This window comes from Chinchilla lanigera, unplaced genomic scaffold (assembly GCF_000276665.1).
Source record: "Chinchilla lanigera isolate Chin_1 unplaced genomic scaffold, ChiLan1.0 scaffold00148, whole genome shotgun sequence".
In the NCBI taxonomy this organism is placed as follows: domain Eukaryota; kingdom Metazoa; phylum Chordata; class Mammalia; order Rodentia; family Chinchillidae; genus Chinchilla; species Chinchilla lanigera.
This window is the reverse complement of record NW_004955549.1, coordinates 705,095-723,582: the sequence shown is the minus strand read 5'-3', so window position 1 is coordinate 723,582 and position 18,488 is coordinate 705,095.

Here is an 18,488-nt window from a genome sequence, read left to right as displayed (position 1 = left end):
ATATATAGAGAGATAAAATAGGTACATATATACACACATGCATAAACATATAAATATACACCTACACAAGTGTACACATACATATATATGTACATATACATGCATACACATGTATGTATAACTATGTGAAGAATTCCTGCTTATATCTTGCTTATCACATCCTAATTCTTCTGCACTTGGCCATAACATCCAAAGGGCAAGGTGACCTCTTGGCACATGATCAGTCCAAAGATGATATTTGTTAAAATGAGTAAATATCAGACATGGAAAGTGATTTAAAGTTCATCTAAGCCACCTATTTCACAGATAAAACATATATATATGAAAATCTCTTGTCCTAAGTTACAAAGAATGTAGCAGAGATTGTTTTAAGCTCAGAGTTAAGAGACTAAGTTAAAAATCTAAACTTATTCAATTTCTTTGTATATACTAAGGCTTTTCGATACAAAAATGACTCAACACTTTAACGATAACTACACAAGTAAGTAGTCCAGAATGCAAATGACTCAGGAAAAAGTACTGAAGGATGGGAGGTGGTTATAAATTTATGTGGAAATTGGCTTTTCATGTTGGCTTCCTAGAGGGTTTCAGGAAGACAGAGGAATGAAGAAGCTTCCTGTGGACGGGAAAGGACAAGGATAAATGAATACACAACCACCTTCACTCTGCCTCTGAGGCTCCATTGCCCACAATTTGGATGCAGAAAGACCTGAAGATTCAGATGTCTGTCCCTTGTCCTCTTGTGGAATATGGAAATGTCATAAATTACCCAGCTTTCAATTTTCTCTTTTCAAAATTGTCACTTGAATAGATAATGAGGTGGTGATGTCTTAAATGTGATCAGATATCTCAATTGCCCTTATTGAGTTCATAAGACATAATAAATTTTTTTTGGTTTTTTTTTGTTTTTTTTTCATAAGACATAATAAATTTTTTTTGGTTTTTTTTTGTTTTTTTTTTTTTTGGCTTTTCTCCGGTACCTGGAACCCAACTCATGACCTTGCACATGCCAGGCAGGCACTTTTGCCGCTGAGCTAAATCCCCAGCCCCGACATAATAAATGTTAAAAATATTACTTTTCTTTCCCGTCCTCCCCAACTTTATGGAGCCTGTGCATGATCTGGTAGTTATTTTGGCCAGACATCTGATTTCAACGTATTAGAAAGTCTTTTAGACAGAAATTTACTTATGATGATCATTGTTTGGTAGTCATATTAGTTAATTGTTTAAAAGACATAAAATCTCTATGTGCTTTGAAAAGGCTCTAATTTTTAGAGTATTAAAATAGGGTCACTGAAATGTTTTACAATACTTCATAATGTGTTGTAATGTAGAACTGTATCCACCAGTCAGGGCTCAGCAAGATAAACAGAACAAGGAGGATATATACTGATAGATAGATATATAGATACATAGATATATAGAGATATACATAGATAGAGATATAGGTATAGATAGATATATCTATATATATCAACTGGGGCAGCAGAACAGTTAAGCTTAGACCACAAATCAGGACCTTAAACACTAATCCACAAGACCCTGCTTACACAAAGTAGTTGGCATCTACAATAGCTTTCTCTTTCCAAAGCAGAATGGTAATTTACCTCTCTTCCTCATGGCTAGCTTGAAGGCCAAGTGTTGACAAGTTGCAGTTATAATTCCAGAAGTGTCTGAACTGATAATTCACCTGGAATTTCAGTGAGCAAGAGAAATTGTATGGGCAGAAACTCCTTATTATCTTAAGCCATTGATGTGCTGAAGTAGTTGGTTAGCAGAGCGTAGCCCAGCCTATGTGAACTAATTAACTCTATTAACAGTCTTAGAGAGTACATTGAAGAATTGGATGGGATAAAATATGTGAAAATATTGGAAAAGGCTAAACATTATTGTGTTGTAAATCCTGCAGCTGTGTTTCAATTAAATCACTGGCAGTTGTAAACAAGTCTGCACGTCATCACGGACTCCACTCCTGGAAATCGCTCATTCCTAGAGGGAGTTTTACCAGCTGGGTATGTCAAATAGCTGCTTCAATTTAAATTTGGCAAAAGAGTCAAGCTCTCACACCACAGAAACATAGCTGGAGTGAACTGTGTTCGTTCAGCTTTTTAGGCACCTTTTGGCCTTTGTACCCACCGCTTAGTCTAGGACCAGACACATAATGGCCCACAGTGCATTTTTATTTCTAACATACCAAGCCGTTCTTTATTTCCAAACAACATATTAGGAGTAGTCATACCTATCAATGTGTTGTATGCAACATAGAGCATACTAAAACTGACTAAAAATTATCTGGCTAAGTTAGCAAGTTGTAAAGACACAATGCCAATGCTGCTTATATTCACCAGAGAGTTGGTTGTGCGGGTGGGGTACTCAGAGGGGATGTGGAAAGTCATGCAGCCTCCCTGGGGCCAGACAGGCATATACATTATCCCATACTGCTCACAACAGAACTATTTTATTCAGAGCCCAGGGATTCCAAAACAGTCCAAGTCTAGTCTGCACAATTTTGAAGAGAATAAACATGATTGAAAGTTAATAAAGAAATATAATAACAAAAATTAAATCAAGATCAATAAATAAATAACTCAGACCACATCAGGACAGACATGTTACAATACTTTAAGAGTTCTTGAATACACGCATTATTAATAAATGAAATAACTTGTGTATTTAATGTATCAATTTCATATTTTATGACTGTATACTATTTCTAATTTACTAAAGAATAATGCTACTCTTCCACTTATTGAGACATTATAAATCAGAAAAAATGTGCAGGAAAATAACACATCCTACTCACATTTAAATTTATCCTATCCTAGATGGATAAATATCTTTATCCTTATGCTGTGGACAAAGACATTAAGCTTCTGAAGAGTCGGGTGACTTGCTCTAGGTTTCCTGAAGACTCAGTGATGAAGGAAAGCTTTGAACTTACACTCCAGTATTTTTTTCAGTGAGAAGTTAGAAGCCCAAGATGTATAGGAGCTCTCTCCTCTTCCAACTTTCAGCAGCTGAGTCAGAGAAAAAAAACATTTGAAACCCTTAGACAGGCCAGACTCTTCCAATAAATTCTTGTACGGTGGTCTTTGTTTTATGTGGGAAGAGCAGGTGACTGCTGAACAATGCAAATTTAGGGTGGTTTGAGACATCTATAACCTGCATCCCCTCCTCTTGGTCAGTGTTGATACCATAGCCATCAGCACTGCAAATATCCTAAGCCAACTCAGAAAGAATTCAGGTTGCAAAATGCCTATCCATTGGGCAGGTGTGGAGAAGGATGTTCAATAGCACACCTTACAATGTATAACCTATAAGGAACCTTGAGCCTGACTCGACCATATGATTGTTTGTTCTGGAGGAAATATTGAAAAATCGTAAGTGTAAAAGGAAATGAAAGCAGGACCTTAATCCCAGTGGAATGCCGCTGGAGCAGCACGCGATGTTTTTCTAAGACATGTCCGAAGCATGAAGTCCAGAAAGGCCAAGTGTAGCCCCTGGGACAGTTAAAAAGTAATGTCCTCACTAATCTTCTTAATCACTCCTCCCATTTCCCTACTCCTGTTTTATGTTAGAGAATCTTAAGAAAAGGCTGGAGAAAATTGCAACGGGTTCTTCCATCCCAGAGACTGTTTTGTTTTCTTTTCATCCAGTGCACCTTGTTTTCAGGACCTGTCACCTCACAGAAACCAACAGGCAAGCACCTCTCACACAGTTCCCACATAGCAAACTATGAGAAAGACAAATTAGGAACAAATGACTGCTCAGTCAGCATTCTGAGAGAAATAGGCGGGAGCAGTGAGTGGTGCTAGGGGATGATGCCTGACGGGGAAGCAGCATTTCAACCCGGCCCCACTTCTCCCTCTGACCGGCTTGAGAATCACGAGGAGGGATGGGGAATGTTTCCACCCAGTGTCTGAGTCTAGGTTTATGATTGTTCTTCAGTAAAACATGCGATTTCTGATAGGACCTGAAAAGCCCATTATTATCTAAAAAAACAACCCAAAACTAAAAAATTAATGTGTAGCACCTGGTTCTTATCCTTATTTCTTAAGGGATAAAAATGAAGACACAGAGAGTAGCCATTTGCCTGAAAATCAAACTGTTGACTTTATTGCTGGCACATCAGATGGAACTTACATCTCTGTCCAAAATAGACTCCGTGCTGGCTCCACAACCAGGTGAAGAGCTTCTGAAAATGTCAGCGCCCACGGAACACCCTACAGATTCTGATTTAATTGCTCGTACATGGGCTCTGGGCTTCAGTTTATATTTTAAAGTCTCCTCCTATGCTTTTATTTTAAAGCCAAGGTTGAGGAGAGAACGTTAGCTTAAGGAAATGCATTTCATAATCTTTAATGTGAAAATGTAGCCTCCCATTCAATTTGCCTGGGATTTTGCCAGAACTTCTTGGTCTCCAACAAGCTTCCAGGAGCTAATGAGGCTACCTGAGCAGCAGGCAAACTCTAAAGTGGGCCGGAAGCACTGCAGTAGTGAGGACAAGAGGAATAGGCCACAAAGAATAAAGAGAGATGCTGGACTCCATGCCTTTGGGAGAGATGGAAATGGAGCCAGGCACTAGTGTATCTCTGACATAGAAACAGTGAGAAAGCTAACAACCCTGTTTGTGAGAGCAGAGAGAAACAAAAGAGGCTAGAGCAGGCATGAGTGATAAAGGAGCAGCCAGTCTTTGTCCCAGCTGCCCCAGTTCCATCAGGTACTACTTTGCTAGGTGGCTGAGAAAGAAGCGAAAAGTGTAGAGACCTCTCTGTCAGTGTTTCTGAGAGGCTCCTTCCAGGAAGAAGGTCTTCACTTACCTTAGCAGAGGATGAATCATTGATGTTAATCTTGTCTTCGATTCAAAACTCTTCAGACCCTTGAAACCGTGATTTGCAAAACTAATGCTCAACCCCACATTTCCCTGTCAATCCACCGTTCCCTGAGGAGGATGTCCAGAGGTTTATCCCAGACATGATATAGATATAGATATAGATATAGATATAGATATAGATAGATATAGATAGATATATAAATAATATAGATAGATAGATATAGATGATATAGATGTAGATTAATTTCTGTATAATAAAACTTTAGCCCCAGGCTTTTATTTGTTTTTTTGTGTTTGGGGAAAGGTTATCACATACATGAGCATAAAATCTTTTAACCCTTATTAATTAAGATCTCAATGGACACTAGACCAACTGCTTATACCAGGGTTTTTTGGGAAAGTCTGGGCATTTTTTTTGTTGTTGTTGTTGTTTTTGCATTACTGTGAAATGAAACCAGGGCTTTCTCAGTGAATTATATCCCTTGGCCATTTCTAAATCTTTTTATTTGGAGACAAGTTCTCAGTAAGTCCCTAGACTGGACTCAAAATTTTGATCCTCTTGCTTCAGCCTCCAAGAGCGCTGGAGTTATAGGCCTACACAATCATAACGGGCTTGAGATTTAACAAATTCTTCTAGGTGGCTCTACCGTGAAACCACATTAAGAACCATGTATTTCTAGACTCTGAAAGTGAACTGTTAACACTCTATTTGGTCACAGATTAAAGCTGCAAGTCCTACTTTAGGTGGAATAGGCTTCCTGAATGTTTCTTTAGTTCTTCATTCTAACTATGCTCTGTGGAGTTCTGGAAATTCTGAAGGCAGAGACAAGGAGCATATTCCACACTCAGTGACCTGAGCAGCCCCATCAGGGAGCTCTGTCCTGCAGGCGAGGCTGCAGATGTGCTTGGGTGCACTTGTGCTATGGGGCGCCAGGGGATGACGAGACATCTCCCAAAAAACCACTGGCCAAGAGTCACACTTCAAGGAGGAAAACTGCACTCACTTGCTAAAATAATTTCTAATATATTCTGTTCATTTTTGGATTGAACCAGACCTCTATTTTCAAGACATGTGGGTCAACAGTATCCTTAAGAATGAGAAGTGAATTGTGATCTGACGTGAGAAGAATGACACACAGACAGGCAATACCTCCTCCGGGTATGATCCAAAGCCACCCCTTTATCTTTGAGATCATCAGTGTCACTCCTTCTAAAGGTTCCTGTATTTGTAGTCTACCATACACAAGCTTGGAAATGTTTCATATTCGTGCTTAAAATCATGCTTCAGTATTTACCTTATTGCCTCACTGGCCATAAACCAGTTTTTCTCTCTGCACAGTGAAAAACTGTGTGTATCACACATATTTTGCTAAGTCATAAAATATGGTTTGCTGTAATCATTGTGTGAGTTATAAATTTCCATTATAACCTTACTGTGAATTACATAAATATAAGCAGATAATATGTACAGATAGAGTATTGAAACTATTTATTTACAGCATCAGTGGAGAAAAACAAAATTGACTTAAAATGCTTATAATGGGAAAGAAGGAAATTAATAAGATTATCCCGATTAGAAGTATGTTAAGGGCTGCAGTAATATTGCAAGTTACCTATGAGAGTAAAACAGGAACTTGTGAGGTTTTGGATTTGGGATGAAAGGATTTGCACAGGAACATGGGGAGGAAGGACAGTAGAAATGATCAACTGTGACCCCCACTTACCGCCTTGTATTTCTTCTTCCTTGCTCTGCCTTACTAAATCACTAGTTGTCCAGCCTCCACTTTGAAGGACTATGTCTTTTTAAAATATATATTGATCATAAAAATGTAAAGAATATTAAAACAAATAAAAATCTGAAATGTACCAGTGGTTTTCACACTTTTCTAGTTTAGGGTATAATTCAGAGTCTATCTGTGGGACCACAAACAGGAAGTGGTGACACACATGTAGCCAATGTGGTGTCACACGCATGTAATCTTGTGACCTGGAGGCTGAGGCATGAAGATTACTGGGAATTCTGTACCAGCCTGGGCTGCATAGTGAGGTCAAGGCCAGTTTGGAATTATAGCATAATACTGTCTCACAAAATGAAGAAGGGAGAGAAAGTAGCTTTCTGTGTTTTAGTTTCTTAAAATATAAGCAAAAGGTTCTGCTGAGTGATCTGCTAATCATTTCTAGGATTGTACTCTTTGGGGAAAATGCCTAGAAATGGTTAATAACCTCTCAGAGTCCAAGCAAATGCCCTGAGAAGCTGCCTCTCAGCTGGAGCTTGGTGGGCTTCTGCCCTCAGCCCACAGACCTGCCACCCAGCCATTTAGACAGAGCAACAATAGAACTATAATCTCTCCCTCTCTCTCTGGCCCCAGAGTTCTAGTGTTAAGTTTACATAACAACATCTTGGAGTCCCTCCTGGGAGTAGCACTTCTTTGATATGAAACGATGCTGCCTTCAACTGGCTGCAGTGAGCTGTGGTTTAGCGCCTTTGACTCTGTGAAGGAACTTGTCAGAGCTGCACAAACTGCAAAGGCTCAGCACAGACTGCTGCGTCTCCGTCTCATGCAGCACGTGCAGTCACCTCCGAAAGTTCACAGATCACCAGCTACAAAAAAGACAAAAGGGGCTCTTCTGAGTGGCTGCATTCTTACACCTTTCAGGTGCTTGGAAAACCAAACAGTTTTATTAATTAACACTTTAAGGGCATAAGAAATAGAAAAAAGAGTATATTGTTCTCTATGGGTAAGAACAGCTGGTGACAGAACAAAAACACATTATCAGAACACCTCTTATTTACTGAGCTAAGCCATGCCCCTGGGGACTCAGCTGGGCAATGATTTCATGGGCAATGGAGCAAGGGGCAGTAGGTCCCAGACCCTGGGCCACAGAAAAGCTTCCTCCACTGGGACTGGACAGACTGCTTCAAGTCTTGGGATTCACTTGTCTTAACTACAAAATTGGACCTGGGAGCGGTGACTTGTTCCTTTACTGTCAGCATTCTGAGAGGCTGAGGCAGGGGGTGACAACTTCAAGTTCATTCTAAAGGAGGGACACCCTATTCAGACAGAGATAGAGAGACAGAGAGAGGAAGAAAGAGAGAAGTGGCTGGAGTTGCAGCTCAGTGCTGAGAACCTGGGTTGACTCTTCAGTACTGAAAAATTGTATCCATGTGGGATGGTGACCCTTTACCAAATTTCATGTGCTAAATAGTGATCCCTCCAATATATTTTTAAAATAATCTAGTTCAGTAGTAACACAGTGCTTCTTAACCTATTAATGAGTACATGTGGTTTTAAATTTCTCAAGATTTTATACAAAAAATCAATTATTCTGTACTCATGTGTATTTCCTGCCCTACAGTCCTCAGGAAAGAGAAACATGTAATGTTGGGTGAATTTCCATGAGGGTCCAGATTTTTGTCTGTGTTATCCATTAGTTTATCCATAGTACCCAAATAAGTATAAGATACACCACAGATTCTCCGACTATTTTGCTTAACTAGTGAATTAGACTTGCAGGCATTCACGTGTGCATCCCTTCCTCCATGCTAAAAAAGAAACCTGAGAAAAGAAAGGATTGTTTATTCTTTTTATTTAAAAAATCTTATTGGAAATTGAAACTTACTTTTCTTTCTTCCCCAGGACCAGCATGGTGCACAAAATACATTTAATAAGTGTGCTGCCTTAATCAGTAAATAGCAATAGGAATTTTGTGCAGGAATAAATATACTACCTAAAATGATGTCACTAGGTTTTTCCAACTCAAGCACTATCTGCAGATAAGCAAATTCCCCCTTTCTCCTCTCTTAATCTTACTTCTTGGACTCCACATGGAGCTCTGTACAAAGCACACCGGCTTCTGACATTCTACTGATAAACACTTTATCTCAAAATTTCTTTCTTATTATCACTTGAAGTAACAACTTCCAGATTTCCAATGTATCTTCCTCATAAGCTTTCTCTTTCATTTGTGGTAGTACATGATAGTGTTTCATGATTACATGTGTGGTGGGTGTTGTACATTTACATGCTACATCTCAACTATTTTTTCATTACCTACCTCTCCTTTCAACTTTTGTCCTCCTTCCCATTTGTAAAAGTTCTATTTTCAACTTTCAACATTTTTCCCTTCAATTATTTCACCCCCTTCTTCCCATTCCTCTCCCATCCTTGTCTCTTATTCTCCCACCCATCTGGAAAAAAATCTGCCTACTGCCTACTTGTCTGTCTTCTATTTTGTTATATGTTTTGAGTTCCTCATGTAAGAGAAAGTATCCCATAGTTTTGTGTCTCACTTATTTCCCTTAATATTGTGGTCTCAAGTAGCATCCATTCACCCATGACTGCCTCAGGTGTACCTTTCTTTGTACCAAAGTGTATACCATTGTGTATACATGCCACATTTTCTCTATTCATTTATCTGCATGGTTCCCCACCAGCATAACTCAAAATGCCTTATAAAAAACTGCAATTCACAGCTCAGGGTATTCTGCCTCAAATCTCCCTCTGTTCAATTCTGCATCTCAGCAGATGTCACTTGTGTTCACCAGGGATACATGCACACCTCTATAGGCTACTTCTCATCCTCCCTCCCTAAGACCTTTCATCCTTCTCCCTCACCAGTGTTGTTTTCCTACTGCCCCTATCTAGTTCCCCATTCTTCTTCCTGTACAAATCTATGTGTAACGTCTGAGAGGTCACCTGATATAATAAAACCACACAAATCCTAAAGTTGTCTTTAAATTACTTAATAATACCTATAAAATTGAATGACAATAGAAGAGAATGATTTATCAAGGGCAGTAAAGGTCAAAGATGTTTGTTTAAAATGAGGGCACAGGGGCTGGGGATTTAACTCAGCAGCACAGCTCCTGCCTGGCAAGCGCGAGGTCATGAGTTCGATTTCTGGTACCGGGAAAAAAAAAAAAAAAGATGAAATGATGGCACAACTATAAGATAATGTTAGTAAAATTAACGCCTAAAAAGAAGAGTAATGCATGAAGGGGTAAGCCAACAGTCAGGTCTGTGAGTGCCTGGAACAGCCTGGCCTGAGAAGCAGCCCCACATCTCGTCTCACAACACCTAGGTGTACCTGGATTGGGTGGTTCCTGGAAAGCTGCTAGATCTTGAGTTGGGAGTAACTTGGTTGCTGTTGATCTCTGGTTTCTGGGAAGAAGCAAGACTCAGATAAAGTACACTATCACACAATGCTGCTGCATAAGCCACTACACTCTGGCACACAAGTAAATTTCTGTTATTGAGGAAATCAGTACTGGCCCTGCATAATTAAAATCTTCTGAGAATATTGTTCTGTATGTACCTATCCCATCCAAAGATGAGAATTCTTTAAGAGGAAACAGTGGAGCATCCATACAAACACAATCCAAGAAATAATAAGAAAATGATTGCATGGTGCAAAAGCTCTGTAAGCTCAACCAAAAAATATGAGAAAACAGATGTGAAATCTGAACAAATATAAAGCCAAAAGTAAAATTTTTAAAATATCACCATAAAAGGTGCACACATAGGATATGTCAAGTTAACCAAAGGTGAAACATGAGCTGGTAGGAAACCTGAAACCAGTGTAAGAGAAGAGGATAAAACGTTACCTAACACAACGATATCTTCATTGCATGCAGCATAAATAAAAAATAGAAGCTGCTCAAAATATAGTAAGGCATGAAATATTGAAGAAAGAAAGAGAAAAGTGAATAAAATATTGAGAAACTCTCTGATAGTAGCTGTGAGACATAGGAAAAAAAAAACCAAGAACTTGAGACACACAATAGCTAACTTCATGCTAGCTATCCATAACTCAGATCAATATGATTTTTAAGATATGATTTCTTAAACAACTTCAAATATAAAAGACAATTAATGAAGAGGGATATTATGACACAAGAGTATTTGGAAGAAAATACTGAACAGGTAAAGTTTTTAATTTTCTAGGATTAAGAACACATTTAGGCTTAAAACAAAATGTTTGAATCATTCACATGAAAAGATAATCTTAATTTAAAATGACTCACAGTAACAATTAATGTTAGGATACAGAGGAGTGTATGAGTAGAGCATTCTCAGAGAAAGAAAGAAGAATTGTAGTCTAGTGAGATTTTGGTTGTACTACAATAGCAACATTTGCTCACAAGTTCTGAAAATACTGAGTGTATATTGTTGCCAGGTGCTTTCTAGGCAGACGGGACCCAACAGCAGCAACAGCCATAACAAGCAGACAACAATCCCTGCTCTTGTGTGTCTTATATTCTAAGAGGAGTGAAAAGAGCACAATAAATGAGATAAAATAGTAGACTACGTACTCTGTGAGGAGGTGATAGTTGATAAATGAACAATCAAAGAAGAAAGCAAGAAAGTTGAAATTGTCAAAAGCATGGTCACTTTGGAGACAATGACCAGGAAAGTTCTCACAGGGAGGTGAGGTTGGTGCTACACAATACTGATAGGCAGCAGTAAGTCAAAATTCAAGGATTACCCTGGGCACATTTTCATGCTTCCATGTCCTATAATACTTGTAGATGAGCAATTGTAGTAGTGATAGGGTACTCATGGGCCCAGTAGGAACACTGATGAGAAATCTGAAACAGCTTGTGGAGGCAGGAGGGACAGTGTACCCATTCATGATTTAGACCCAGCCCTTGCAGAAGGAATGAGTTTTTCGCAACAAACCCTCTGTCATAGGTCTACTTTTTTACATAAAATCTTATTTGTAAAAGTCACTGTGAAAATAACAATTAATGGGACACAATTCTAAATTATTAAAGGGTATGCACACAAATATCAAAGAAATACATTGCATATATTGAAAAAATGTGAAGAGACAATAAACACAGAAACCCTCATGAAAAACTTAAGACAGAAGTAAAACTACAACAGTTTCATATGGATGAATAAAAAAACTTAAAAATTTTTATTTAGATATAAAGGCCTTCAGACTTCATGACACAGCAAAACATACGATTACAGCTTGACTCAGAAAGTTTGAAAAAGAGCATGGACAACCATGTACCGGGAAAATGAAAACAAGGGAGTTAAGGAGGAAGTAAAATTTTACTGTTATTCAAAGGCAAATAAAGAAAAATTGGTCATTTGTGAATAAACCTATTCTAAGAGAAATCAAGAATTTTTAAATATATAGACATTTACTAGCTAAGAAAATATCGTCAATATTCATATAGGAAAATATAGGAGATAGTAGGAAAAATATGTAGAAAGAAATTATTAGGAAAATTTGATTATCTTTAAAACTTGAGGGCCAGGGTTATACCTCAGTGGCACAAACGCCTGCCTGGCAAGCACAAGGTCCAGAGTTCTATTCCTGGTACAGAAGAAAAAAGAAAAGACATGGAAGCATGTAAAGATAAATATAAAAATTCATTATTGTGTTATTTAACGTAATTAAATTATTTTTAAACATTTATTTATTTTTATTAGTACATATTTGCCATGCATAATGTTCATTCATCATATGGAACTTGTACTTCTACATAAGTCTTAATTTTTTCTCACTACCTTCCCCTCCCTTCACCCCTTCTTCTCCTCCTGATTTAAAAATCTTTGTTGCAATTTCCCCCTCCATTCTCTTTTTTGTATCCCCTTCCCCTTCCTTCCTTTCCCTCTACTTTCTCCCTCATCCTCTTCCTATTTGAACATGTTCTTCCTACTTCCCAATACTATCTTCAGCTTTGCTCCCTAATTACTCTTTGGGCTTCTCATGCAGGAGAAACCCTCAGACACTGAAACTTGTGTGTCTGATTTATTTCACTTAAAATCACAATCTCAAAATATACCCACTTACCTAAAAATGACTCAGATTCACCCTTCTTTACAGGAGAGTAGTGCTCCTTTGCATATAAATGCCAGAGAAGAAACATTTCACAAATTTCAACATCCATGTATGATAAAAATCTACAGAAAATTGAAAGAGATGGTCTTTATGTCAATCTCACAAAGGCCATTTATGGCAAACCAACAGCCAATATCTTCTAAATGGTCAAAACCTGAAAGCTTTCACTCTGAAATCAGGAACAAGACAAGGATGTCTGCTATTACTACCGCTACTCAATATAGTTCTGGAAACATCAGTGTGAGCAATTAGACAAGAGAAAGAAATAAAAGGAATGCGGATAGGAAAAGAAGTTAAATTATCATTATTTGCTGATGACATGATACTCTACACAGAAGACTCCAAAAACAACACCAAAAGACTTAGAATTAATAGAGTTAATAAAAGATTTCTCTAGAGTTAATCTGGTAGCATAGCAGAATAAAAAAATAACACTCAAAAAGCAATAACATTTCTATACATGATAACATACTCACTGAGATGTCATTGAATTCTAACCCTAACCCTAACACAAATGAGCAATATCCAATAACTGAAATAGAAGCGAAATTGGCAGATCAGTAAAACATAGCATACTCATTAGAAAATCATCATCTTTGTTTATTCAAGTATTAAAATGTACAAATTCAAGGTTCTGGAAATGTGGTGGCAAATAAGGCAAGTTGAGTCTTGAGCTTATACTCTCTGAGGAGGAATAAAAGGTGATTCAAAGAAAAAGAAACAGACTAAGTGCCTGAGATAGAGGATGGGGCATTATTTTTAATAGAATGATTACCAATGAACACTTAGAAATGAAGACATTTCACCAGATTACTAATAAAGTAGATGAAGTGATCATTTGTGTGGCTGAAAAGATATCTATAAACATACACAGAAAAGACCAAAAGTGACAGCTTCTCCAATCACACTCAGTCTCCGTGTGACAGTGCAGGTTCACTAGCATTGCTGAGACTACGCCTCAGAAAAGGCCACACTTACTCTTCCCTCTTTGTGTCAGGCAGGACAGTACTGGTTACAGAAGACAGAACCCGATGGAGCTCTCCAAGAGTAAAGCTCAAGTGTCCCAGATAGCAAATACTAGAAGGATTTACTTGTGGGCACCAAGTAAGGGATGAGATGGCCTTCAGGACTGTTGCATTTATGTTTCTTCTGAGTGGGTGTGATATTCTGAAATCTTATATACAAAATGTTACACCTGGGTAAGGAGAATCCAGAAATGCACGCATCCAGATTTGATCTTTATATTTGTCCTGGTGCCTTCCAACAAGGGATAATCTTTTCTCTATTTAAGTAGCAACTCCAAAATCATAGGAAGGGTTTCTTGTTCTACTTGTCTCATTTTCCTACTCTTCGTTGTAGCAGAGTAGAACACTGTGATTGGCAGTTTCCTCTGGAGCCACAAGATTGAAATGAGAGCTGGAAGAATTTGCCAAAACTTAGGATACATTTCTGAAATGGAAGGAGGTTTGCTTAGCAGAGAAAATAATTACTGGCCATTGCAGGAGACTTATGAGAATCCACTGGTATGAATTCCTTTGGCTCCCAGTTAAGGTCACTTGATCCTGGAGACAAAGTATGTCACAGATGTGACCACGTCACCCTGGGGCCACCAGGACAGATGCTGCCAGTTAATGTGGAGCTACTTTCCTACTACTCCACGTGCCTCTGCCATGTACATTCAGTGCATTTCAAGGTGTGTTTCTGCTGTAAGTGGTAGAAAGAGTAGGCAGACAGAGCTCAGATGATGTTGACTGATCTCAGCAGTGAATTTACAGCAAGGTAGTCGATCATCCCAGCAAGCCTGTAACATAAGTTCCACCTATATTTATGCTGTTTTCTTTCTGTGAGGCCATAACCAGAGGTGTTAGACAGCAACCCTCTGTGTACCTCTTGCTGGCTTGAACTAAGCTCCTTGCCAGCCTGAACTCAGCTCCTTGATGCCTTGCCAATTTCAACTTGATTCTGCCTTACACTGACACTGGGAGCTCTGAGAGGGAGATAACCTGCAGCTGGTCTGAGTTCTGCGCTCAGTTGGCGCTCCAAGATGGCGACCAGCCAATCACTTTGTCCTGTAGTACATCAGGAGAACAACTCACCAGCTAGTGAAGCCTGCTGCATCTACAACTCCTTTCTACTGATATGATTTTCTGTGGAGGCACCTGGGGTCACCAACCAAGCATATTCTTTTTGCTGGATTTAACCTTTTTGTTCTGACACATTATATGCTACAGTGGATTGACAACTGGTGGTCAACTTATAATACCCAGCTGACCTGAATCAGTGTGGTGGTGGATGTGAAGGGTCCACCTAAGGACTGTTGCCAACAGCATAGAAGGAGAACTGAAAAGAATGAGGTGATGTTGTTGATTCTCCCAGAGAAGCAGGTCACACTAGTTTTCCTGTTATTAATTCAGCTATTCTGATCATCTGAGGAGCTTTGGACCTTGTTGAAGCTGAGCATGACTGCGGTTCAATATGGGGGAGCTCTGGTTCTTACTTTGAGTATTGCTTCCTAGTTCCAGGGCAGATCCCTCAGCCTGCTGGCACAGATCCTTCATCTTTCTGATGCAGACTTTTGAGCTTTTACCACTGATCTTTGGGCCTTCCCAGTGCAGATCCTTGGTATAGACTTGCATGAGACATTGTTGTGTACTTTAGGCCTCCAGTTGGACTTGTATCTGACATTACCATGAGCTGTAGGTCTTCAGCCAGACTCATGCAGTACATTACCTTGGGATGTAGGCCCTCATCTAAATTCTTTGGATCTCTAATGGGTGGACAGTTCTCCTGCATTCTTTTGCATTCAATTGTTTGGGTAACTATTACAAAATAGTTCTATAAATTATGTGTCCTGTAGTAAATTGTTTCCCTTGCAAACGCTGATTATTACAAATGCCTTTCTCCTCTCTAATGCGTGGTACAGTTTCCCTCAAGGGGGTCAGAAAAAAAAATTCTGAAAATCCCATCTGATTATAAACTCTTTGGAAGTTAATTTTTTATCTCTTCCCTTCTGTGAGCTTTCCTCACCTGTCTCATTGAATTTTATTGTTTCTCAGTTCAGCATGGAAAGTACATGTCTCTAAGACACATCTGGTATCGTTCATTAGTTATATAGGCTCAGATATTTACTTATTCACTAAAAGCTAATATTTAGTTTTTCCATTTGTACCATACAGGGATGATACTACTGTACTAAGTAGAAGCTTCAGTAGAACATCTGACTTGAAATGGTGAATGCCAAAAGAAAATATATTAACTTAGGTGAATGCAATGGTCTGAGCTAGAGTGGGATGCAGATATGGCTTGATTCAGGACTTAATGAAAAAGAGGAGGCCCAGCTTCTAATTCTTGATTTTGTGGTGATTCCACTTGTGGCTTCTCCTAGCTCCAGCCCCTACTGTGGCAAGCAGAGCCTAACCATCTTCCCTAGCGATCCACATACAGTACAAGGCCTGAATCCATCAGCTAGAGAGATTTTCTTCTCCAGTATGCAAAACAAGGAGAATTTGTCTCTCATTGGTTTGTATTTACCCAGCCATTGAGCAGAAAACTTGAATATACTGATCAACTGACCCACAGGTTGTTCTCCAGTGCCCTGTGATGGCTTGCACATCACCATTCACAGTCAAGAGAAGGTGGGAGAGTTTTATATGTAGATTTTAGATAAGAACACCTGCTATAACTTGTATAAGTATCCTCCCAAGGCTCATTTATTAAGGGATTGGTCACCAGCTTATGGCCCTGTTGGGAGATGGTGGAGCCCTCACAAGGTTAGCACTAGTAGAAGGTGGTTAAGTCATTGAGGGCTCTCAGGAAGGGAATGGTGGGATCCTGGAGGCTTCTTCTCCTTCTCTTTCTCTTTTTTCTGCTCTTCCTCCTCCTTCTTTTCCTCACCCATGTCTTCCTCTTCCTCTTCCTTTTCCTCTTCTTCCTCTCCACACCATTCCTAGCTGCTATGAGCTGAACATCCCTCCTCCACCAAGTGTTCTCTTGCTGTGATGTGCTGCCCTACACAGGCCTAAAGCAACAGGGTCAGACAATCATGGAATGAAACTCTGACTCAAAATAAACCTTTTCTCTATTTAAGTTTATTTGTCTCACATATTTGTTACATAAAGAGGGAGTGTACTAATGCATATACCAACTCTCTCTAGTGTTATTATCACAGAACAAAAATCACAAAATAATTCAGAAATCCTAAATCTTTAGATAATGCTCCTCCCACTTACATGTATATCAGGTCTGAGGATACCTCGGACCAGAGGACCAAATGGTAAGTGTGCCTGGAGAGACACTTCAGCTTCCTCCTCAGATGACGGGCTCCCTCTGAAATCTATTGTGGCATCATTTAGTTGCTTATTACCTTTCTTGGACCCACGGCTAGTCCTTATCACCATCTATACACTGAAATGCTTCTTATAAATGTCAGTACTAACGACTGTGTTACTAAAGCCAAGGGTCAGCTCTCAGTCCTAATTCAGGTAAATTCAGCACTGTGTAAAATGGTAGGCCTCTTGCTTCTCCTTCATTAAGATATTTTCAGATGGCATTCAGAGCATCATAGGCTTGTGATTTCTCTCCTGTCTCACTGATGACTGCTGTTCATGTCTAAAGCAGAGGCTACTTTTCCTTGGCCCTCCAGTATAACAGTGTCATAGAAGACACTTCCTGGTCCTTTTTTCTATTACACATATTTTTTAGATGGGAATTTCTCATCGGACATGAATGTTCATCTATTAGCACAGATCTTACTCCTAAACTTCTGTATCCGACATCTTCAGCATTCTCTTTTGGCTTCTACAAACATCTTAAATTTAACATGTCTGGAACGGATGTCTGGATCTCATCCTAACACCAGCACTATCACACTATCACATCCTCAAATCTGATTTGATACCAACCTCATCTTGGAATAACCATCACACCCTCTTTATCCTTGACCTCACACCTTGGACTTGTCAAGGAATCTCGTTGGTTCACCATTCTACCATATTCTACATCCAACTCCTTATTACTTCCTCCACTCATCTGAACATGAATTAATCCAAACTGATTCCCTTGCCTTACTTTACTGTGAGCCTAACTGAATCACCTAATGATTCTTTATACTAAAAGTGAGATCATATAATTCCTGTGCTCAAAACTCTAAAATAGCACCCCAGCTAACTCAAGGTAGAATGCCTTTCTGCGATCTAAAGCCTGTACATCATGGAAAACTCTGCCAAGCTTTCTCATTTTCTCTCCTGCAGTCTCTCTTCTCCAGGCAAGTCTGCTCCATGCTGTTGCTCAGCACAAGCCTCCGTGTGCATTCCCATTTAAACAGCCTTATTCCAGAGGTCCTTATGCTTTGGGAACTGGCCTGACTGTATCTGATTACTTACACCTTAGGCTTAAAATCTTTGCTGAAAAGCACCTTCTAATTGAGCTCAGTCTCAGCTTCCCTGTTTTGGTGCACTTTACTCTCTTTCCCTTTAGCAAATACGCTTACATAGCTGTGCTTTCTTTGATTCACAGGCTCCTATCACTTATTAATGGATATGGTATTCTAATCACTTGGTACATTTATAGGCAGTGTGATAAAAAATATGGTGTATGTTTAATTTTTTAAAATATGATTGAAATAAAAGACACATTGCCACTGGTCCCTGCCCCTAAACACTCCCCTCACTTTGAACACACTTATCCTATCATTCTTGTCACTTCTGGAGCAGTTCAAGAAGTTCTCTTTTGTATTTAGTTTTACTATAATGGCTGCCTCAATGTCTTGAATATATCCAAAATGTTTACTTTTCGTGGT